Source organism: Lolium rigidum, chromosome 7 (assembly GCF_022539505.1).
Source record: "Lolium rigidum isolate FL_2022 chromosome 7, APGP_CSIRO_Lrig_0.1, whole genome shotgun sequence".
Taxonomy (NCBI): Eukaryota; Viridiplantae; Streptophyta; class Magnoliopsida; order Poales; family Poaceae; genus Lolium; species Lolium rigidum.
In genome coordinates, this window is record NC_061514.1 from 346,438,688 (window position 1) to 346,445,031 (window position 6,344).

Sequence of the window (6,344 nt, forward strand, 5' to 3'; positions counted from 1 at the left end):
CGAAGAAAACAGTAAAGAACAAGTATTGCAGTAGATTGTATGCGATGTAAAGAATAGGACCGGGGTCCACAGTTCACTAGAGGTGTCTCTCCCATAAGATAAAAGCATGTTGGGTGAACAAATTACAATCGGGCAATTGACAAATAGAAAAGGGCATAACAATGCACATACATGATATGATAAATATAGTGAGATTTAATTGGGCATTACGACAAAGTACATAGACCGCCATCCAGACATGCATCTATGCCTAAAAAGTCCACCTTCAGGTTATCATCCGAACCCCTTCCAGTATTAAGTTGCAAGCAACGGACAATTGCATTAAGTATGGTGCGTAATGTAATCAACAACTACATCCTTAGACATAGCATCAATGTTTTATCCCTAGTGGCAACAACACATCCACAACCTTAGAACCGTCCATCACTCGTCCCGCATTTAATGGAGGCATGAACCCACTATCGAGCATAAATACTCCCTCTTGGAGTTAAGAGCAAAAACTTGGCCGGAGCCTCTACTAATAACGGAGAGCATGCAAGATCATAAACAACACATAGGTAATAGATTGATAATCACCATAACATAGTATTCTCTATCCATCGGATCCCGACAAACACAACATATAGTATTACAGATAGATGATCTTGATCATGTTAGGCAGCTCACAAGATCCAACAATGAAGCACATTTAGGAGAAGACGACCATCTAGCTACTGCTATGGACCCATAGTCCAGGGGTGAACTACTCACTCATCACTCCGGAGGCGATCATGGCGATGAAGAGTCCTCCGGGAGATGATTCCCCTCTACGGCAGGGTGCCGGAGGCGATCTCCTGAATCCCCCGAGATGGGATTGGCGGCGGCGGCGTCTCTGGAAGGTTTTCCGTATCGTGGCTCTCGGTACTGAAGGTTTCGCGACGAAGACTTTAAGTAGGCGGAAGGGCAACGCGGGGGCCACACGAGGGCCCCACACGCTAGGGCCGCGCGGCCAGGGCCTGGGCCGCGCCGCCCTAGTGTGGCGGCGCCTCGTGGCCCCACTTCCTTTCCCCTCGGTCTTCTGGAAGCTTCGTGCAAAAATAGGACCCTGGGCATTGATTTCGTCCAATTCCGAGAATATTTCCTTACTAGGATTTCTGAAACCAAAAACAGCAGAAAACAACAACTGGCTCTTCGGCATCTTGTTAATAGGTTAGTGCCGGAAAATGCGTAAATACGACATATAATGTGTATAAAACATGTAGATATCATCAATAATGTAGCATGGAACATAAGAAATTATCGATACGTCGGAGACGTATCAGCATCCCCAAGCTTAGTTCTGCTCGTCCCGAGCAGGCAAACGATAACAAGGATAATACTATTGACATGCCATCATAACCTTGATCATACTATTGTAAGCATATGTAATGAATGCAGCGATCAAAACAATGGTAATGACACGAGTAAACAAATGAATCATAAAGCAAAGACTTTTCATGAATAGTACTTGAAGACGAGCATCAATAAGTCTTGCATAAGAGTTAACTCATAAAGCAATAAATCAAAGTAAAGGTATTGGAGCAACACAAAGGAAGATTAAGTTTCAGCGGTTGCTTTCAACTTATAACATGTATATCTCATGGATAGTGTCAATGTAAAGTAATATAACAAGTGCAATATGCAAGTATGTAGGAATCAATGCACAGTTCACACAAGTGTTTGCTTCTTGAGGTGGAGAGAGATAGGTAAACTGACTCAACAATAAAAGTAAAAGAAAGGTCCTTCAAAGAGGAAAGCATCGATTGCTATATTTGTGCTAGAGATTTTATTTTGAAAACATGAAACAATTTTGTCAACGGTAGTAATAAAGCATATGAGTTATGTAAATTATATCTTACAAGTTGCAAGCCTCATGCATAGTATACTAATAGTGCCCGCACCTTGTCCTAATCAGCTTGGACTATCGGATCATCGCAATACACATGTTTCAACCAAGTGTCACAATGGGGTACCTCCATGCCGCCTGTACAAAGGTCTAAGGAGAAAGCTCGCATTTTGGATTTCTCGCTTTTGATTATTCTCAACTTAGACATCCATACTGGGACAACATGGACAACAGATAATGGACTCCTCTTTAATGCATAAGCATGTGGAAACAGTTAATATTCTCATATGAGATTGAGGATATATGTCCAAAACTGAAACTTCCACCATGATTCATGGCTTTAGTTAGCGGCCCAATGTTCTTCTCTAACAATATGCATGCTCCAACCATTAAGGTGGTAGATCTCTCTTACTTCGGACAAGACGGACATGCATAGCAACTCACATGATATTCAACAAAGAATAGTTGATGGCGTCCCCGAAGCATGGTTATCGCACAACAAGCAACTTAATAAGAGATAAAGTGCATAAGTACATATTCAATACCACAATAGTTTTTAAGGCTATTTTGTCCCATGAGCTATATATTGCACAGGCGAATGATGGAATTTTAAAGGTAGCACTCAAGCAATTTACTTTGGAATGGCGGAGAAATACCATGTAGTAGGTAGGTATGGTGGACACAAATGGCATAGTGGTTGGCTTAAGTATTTGGATGCATGAGAAGTATTCCCTCTCGATACAAGGTTTAGGCTAGCAAGGTTAATTTGAAGCAAACTCATGGATGAACCGGTGCAGCAAAACTCACATAAAAGACATATTGTAAACATTATAAGACTCTACACCGTCTTCCTTGTTGTTCAAAACTCAATACTAGAAATTATCTAGACCTTAGAGAGACCAAATATGCAAACCAAATTTTAGCAAGCTCTATGTATTTCTTCATTAATGGGTGCAAAGTATATGATGCAAGAGCTTAAACATGAGCACAAAAATTGCCAAGTATCACATTATCCAAGACATTTTAGAATTACTACATGTAGCATTTCCCGATTCCAACCATATAAGAATTTAACGAAGAAGTTTCAACCTTCGCCTTGAATCTTATGAGTAAAGCCTAAGGACATATTTGTCCATATGCAACAGCGGAGCGTGTCTCTCTCCCACACAGTGAATGCTAGGATCCATTTTATTCAAACAAAAACAAAAACAAAACAAACCGACGCTCCAAGCAAAGTACATAAGATGTGACTGAATAAATATATAGTTTCAGGGGAGGAACCTGATGATGTTGTCGATGAAGAAGGGGATGCCTTGGGCATCCCCAAGCTTAGACGCTTGTGTCTTCTTAAAATATGCAGGGATGAACCACGGGGGCATCCTCAAGCTTAGAGCTTTCACTCCGCTTGATCATAGTATATCATACTCCTCTCTTGACCCTTGAAAACTTCCTTCACACCAAACTTCAAGCAAACTCATTAGAGGGTTAGTGCAGAATTAAAAATTCACATATTCAGAGGTGACACAATCATTCTTAACACTTCTGGACATTGCACAAAGCTACTGGACATTAATGGATCAAAGAAATTCATCCAACATAGCAAATACGGCAATGCGAAATAAAAGGTGGGGAAGAGGAGGGCCCAACTGGACATGGGAATTTCATAGATGGCAGAGGGAAATGGAGGAAGAATGGACTTTGGTAAGTCCATCTAAGAGAACCATGCAGCATGGTTTAGCAGCTCTCAAGAAGCAAGTACCTAAGCCTATTTTAAACCCTAGGAATAGGGCTAACAAGAAGTTGGAATTTGCTAAGAATATTGGGTATGAGGCATGCTTGGGTTATCAAAGTAATGTTCATAGGGGCACAGGGTCAGCTGATCCACCTGTCACGCTTGTTACTTCTTCTACACCGCCCATTACTTATTCTGCTACTAAGCCTCTTCCTGCTGAGAAGATTGTTGATACTGTTGAGCATCTCAATTTGGAAGAGCCTAAGGACTTTCAAGAGGATATGTCTAAGATAGCTCAGGATGATTTTGGGGAAATGATTGATGACATGGCATATAAGGTTTGGAATTGTGGTCGGTGTCTTAGTATGGGTCATCGTACGCCTGATTGCACCAATGAGATTCGATGTCGGTCCTGTTTTAGTTATGGTCATGTGAGAAAGAAGTGCTTGGCTAATAAACAAAGAGGGAAAGTTTGGGTGCCTAAACGGGTACAAACGGGTACCGGTACGGATAAGGAAGTTGCTACTTCTGGAGTTGCCGCCTCGGCTTCTGCTCCTATTAATGATGTACTAGATACCCCACAACAGTTCGAGCACATTAATCTGGTCTCTTCCTCTGTCTCGACGAGTTCGTCTTCCTCACAGACAATGGCGGTTTTCGAGGTAGATCCAACTCCATGGCTCCCGTGGGGGCACGAGATCATCGACGGCGGGCCGACTCGTCTACCGCGGACCTTCTACTTCGCTTCGCAGGATCCACCGCCGCGACACATGGATTACTGTATTGCGCTGGTCGACCCTCCACCGCCGCCGGCAGCGATGGCGCTTTGGAGGGAGCAAGTGCATAACTTCCTGGTTGGGCCGCTGCAGCGCAATGTGGTAACATCTCAGCCTAGCTTATTTGGTGTTGGTCTTTATCAGATGAGTAGTCCAAATTCGGTGAATGCTCTAGTTCAGCATGGTCAGTACCAGATTCAGAACAGATTGCTGCGGTTCGTGCATGTGGGTGAGGCGCCGCAGAATCATCGTGCGGCTCTGGGGTTCCGTCGTGGATGGTTGATGTTGCTAGGTGTGCACCCAGATTATCGCAATGACTTTGATATTGCACAGGCTGTTGCTACCTTTGGCCAGTATCACTCTTGGAACAACAATGATCCTGTCTTGGATAGGGTATTGGTTTATGCTTCCTTTCCTTCACCTCAGTTGGTTCCACGTGATGTGGTGTTTGGGAAATTTGCTACAGTGGGAGGAGCAAAAGAATCATGGACGGCTCCAGTATATATCCTCACAGCAGAGTTTGCTGAAGCCTTGCCAGCTGATGAGGATCAGATGCCTCCAGATGGTAATCCTCACCCCTTTCCAGGGGAGCTTCAGGCCAACAATAATTTCTTTGTTAATCCTCAGTTTCCAGAGATTGGGTGGGATGCTGTGCAAGATGTTGGCCAGGATCAGCAAGGAAACCAGCGAGGCCCACATGGGCAACATGGTAATTGGGGTGTGGGGAACAATGTGCAACATGAGGGCTGGGGTCTGATGAACAATGAGCAACCAGGTGCTTGGGAGCAAGGTGAAGTGATAATCCATGATATTCAGGAGTCTATGGTGATCAACATGTCTGACAGCTCAGGATCTTCAGTTAACATGATGGAAGTGCAGCAATAGCAACAGGTGGAGGGCTTGCAGATGTTGCACAATGTGCTCAACATTGGGATGGTTCATACAGTTATTGGGCCTGCATTGCCACCTGAGATGTTATATGCACAAGCTTTGCAATTAGCTCTTCCTTCATGGTTCAGTATGCATGTGCCCAAGGGACTTTCTGTTCCTTTTGGTTTGCTGAAGAAAGTCATTGGGGCTGGGTCAGTGTTGGATTTGCAAAAGGGGGCACAGCACTTTGAAAGCTTCATGTATTCTGATTGGCTGCAGGTGCCTGTAATTGGTGGTGGTAGTACCAGTAGTGTGGACAACAGACATGATCTGCAGGAAGTCTTGCAGCAGGAGATTTCTATGCCCAGAACCAAGAAAAGGAGAGCAAAGACCACTGCAACCCTAGTGCAATCTGCAGAAAGGAGGTTTACCAGAAGCTGCCTCAAGATGGATGGGTATAGGCCAGCACCTGTGTTGGCAGTGCAGCCTAAGATTAGGAAGAAGGTGAGAGCTAAGAACTTACTGATGACAATGGAACAGGAGGCAGTGGAGCAGGAGAAGGGTCAGGAGGAGGAGCAGAGGAATGAGGAACAAGCAACACCTGTGCCACCTATTCCTTTGGCTCTGTTGCAGAGGGTGGGTCACTCTTTGGGGATAGCACCTGATAGATTGAGCAAGGAGCAGCTTGAGGCTGGTCCTGATGGTGAGCAAGGAATGGAGTCACCCAATGAATAGGTTGCAGATGTTAGTCAGTTCATGGCAGTGCTACTGCTGCTGGTGGGATGCTTTTGGTGTGTGGGTGTCATGTGTTGTGTTTGTGTGGGTGCTATGGGGTTTTGGAAGTGAAGCTACTGTTCTTATCAGTACTATGGCTGTGGTGTATGAACTATTAAAGTACTCTTATATTATGGGTTATGTTGGCATTGTGTGTCAGCTTGGTGAAGTACTTTATTTTGTTCTTCATGACTGTGGTGTATAAGAGAAAATGGCGTGTGTTTTGTTGGATTGTTCGTGGTTTAAACTCTGATAACAGACAAAGGGAAGTGAGATCCAAGATAGAGGAAAGTGAATGTGATGTGATTTGCCTACAAGAAACTAAATG